Genomic DNA, 2447 nt, shown 5'->3' with positions numbered 1-2447 from the left:
GATGGCAAACAAATAAATAAGGATCAAAAGATGCACACATGGAAATTATGAAGATTAAAATATACATATAATTTACAAATAAAATTTTAGGTTATAGAATTTATATATAAATACAACACATAATATACTTATGAAAATAAAGAAAAAATAATTATACATACATATATAAAATAATAAAAATAAGTATATTTTAAAAAAAAGAAAAAGGTGAGTATTTAATCACTTAAAACGTAAATATATACATATATATATGAAAATATTCATAAAAATAGGAAAATATTCGTTTTTTAAATATATATATGTGTACATATAAAAGGAATATATATAGATAAAAATTATAATAAAATAATAATTACACTATTAATTAATAAAATAAATAAAAGAACATAAAAAACTAAATTGAATTGCAATTACAATATCGGGGTAAATCCAAAATAAATAAAAGTAAAGGACTAATTTGAACGAGCAAGTTACATAGAGGGGTGGAAGGAAATTTTCCTTCTCCTCTAAAACGCGTCGTTCAATCGTACTAAATTGAAATCGAAAACGAATTAAAGGGCTAATTTTTTAAAAAAAATTAAACAAACCTAATTGTAAAACATTAAAAAAGGCGGAGGGGCTAAAGCGCAATTAGCCCCTCCATATAAAACACGTGGACCCTGAAACTGGGTTGGGTTGAATTCGGGTTAACCCAAGTTCAAAACGACGTCGTTTTGAAGAGGCTATTTAAGCCACAAAACAGTTCAAAAAATCATTTTTTTCTTAAAAACTTCTCAACCCTTTTCTCTCAACCTCTAGTTCTAAGGGATCCGGGCAGCGGAGATTACCAACCATCGCTACCGTCACGATCTTCAATGGCACACACGCCGTCTGCAGGCGAGAATAAAAATTCGCAATCGGTCCCTCCGACCTTTTAAACCCCGATTTGAGTTTGAAGTTTCTTGAAAACCTTCAAAATGCGAATGAAGCACTAAACCCTTCGGTTTCCGACTACCGATCCTGAGTCGATCCTCCTACGGCCGCTTAAAAGCAAATAGGTTGTTTCCTTCCTTTTACTTTTATGTTATTCGTTTGTAAAACACATAATGATAAAAAACATAAAATAAAAATATAAATATCAACCTTTTAATCGATTTTTTGCTCTCAGATTGAACCTTTTGTTTGTTTGCAAAAATAATAGCTAGTTTTTCTTATTGATTTCTTGTAAAAAAAATCCGATCCTTATTACAATGTATTCAGTGTCCTTTTCTAATCGAATGAAAATAAATCAAAGAAAGAATAAATTTGGATATCTTTGATTTGCAAATCTATGATTTTTTTCCATATGTTGTTTGTTTCCTTGCAGGTGAAGATCGGGGAAGATTTGGAGGCTTGCGGCGCTGTGGAAACCCTAGGGTTTCTGTCTGTTTCGAGCCGTGTTTGGTTTGGGCCACTGAATTTGGGCCACTGTTTTAAATTGGTTTTGGGCTTTGTGGCCTGTTTGTAATTTTGTTGTAATTGCACTGGTATTTATTTGGGGCCCTTTTATTTGTACCCAGGCAAAATCTGTTATTACAGCTGCCCATCTTTGCTGGTTGTCGAGTAACGAGAACAGAGCAAAGACCAAAAACAATTTTTCCCGGTCATACTAGATTTTGGTATTCCTTCCTACTGCATCTTCAAAGGTACAGGAATTAGTGCTTCAATCTACTTCATTGTAACTTTAAGGAGATAAGATTATCGGCTTTAATCTGCTCCACTGCAACTTCAGGGAGATAAGATTTGCCATCTTCAGTCTGCCTCACTGCCACTTCAAGAGTATAAGACTTGTTTCACTAGTCTATTCCACTGCAACTTCAGGGAAATAAGACTTACAATCTTCAATCTATTCCAATGTTGCCCAGGGAAGTAGAATTACTAGCTTCGATGTACTCCAATGTAACCACAGAGAAGTAAAATCCGCCATCTTCGATCTGCTCCTCTACTGCTTAGGGAGATAAGATCTGCTTACTTAGTCTTACTCCATTACAACTTTAAGGAGATAAGACTAGTCGCGATCTGCTCTCTGCAATTTCAGAAAGATAAGATCTAAGATTTTAATCCGCTCCATTGCAACTTCAGGGAGATAGAATTGTCGGCTTTAATCTGCTCCGCTGCAACTTCAGGGAGATAAGATTTGCCATCTTTAGTCTGCCTCACTGCAACTTCAGGGAAATAAGACTAGATGCGATCTGCTCTCTATAACTTCAGAGAGATAAGATCTGAGGTTTTAATCCACTCTACTGCAACTTCAGGGAGATAGGATTGTCGGCTTTAATCTGCTCCGCTGCAACTTCAGGAAGATAAGATTTACCATCTTTAGTCTGCCTCACTGCAACTTCAGGGAAATAAGACTAGATGCGATCTGCTCTCTACAACTTCAGAGAGATAAGATCTGAGGTTTTAATCTTCTCCACTGCAACTTCAGG

The sequence above is a fragment of the Gossypium raimondii genome, chromosome 10, assembly GCF_025698545.1.
Source record: "Gossypium raimondii isolate GPD5lz chromosome 10, ASM2569854v1, whole genome shotgun sequence".
NCBI lineage: Eukaryota > Viridiplantae > Streptophyta > Magnoliopsida > Malvales > Malvaceae > Gossypium > Gossypium raimondii.
Note: the sequence above shows the minus strand (reverse complement) of the source record.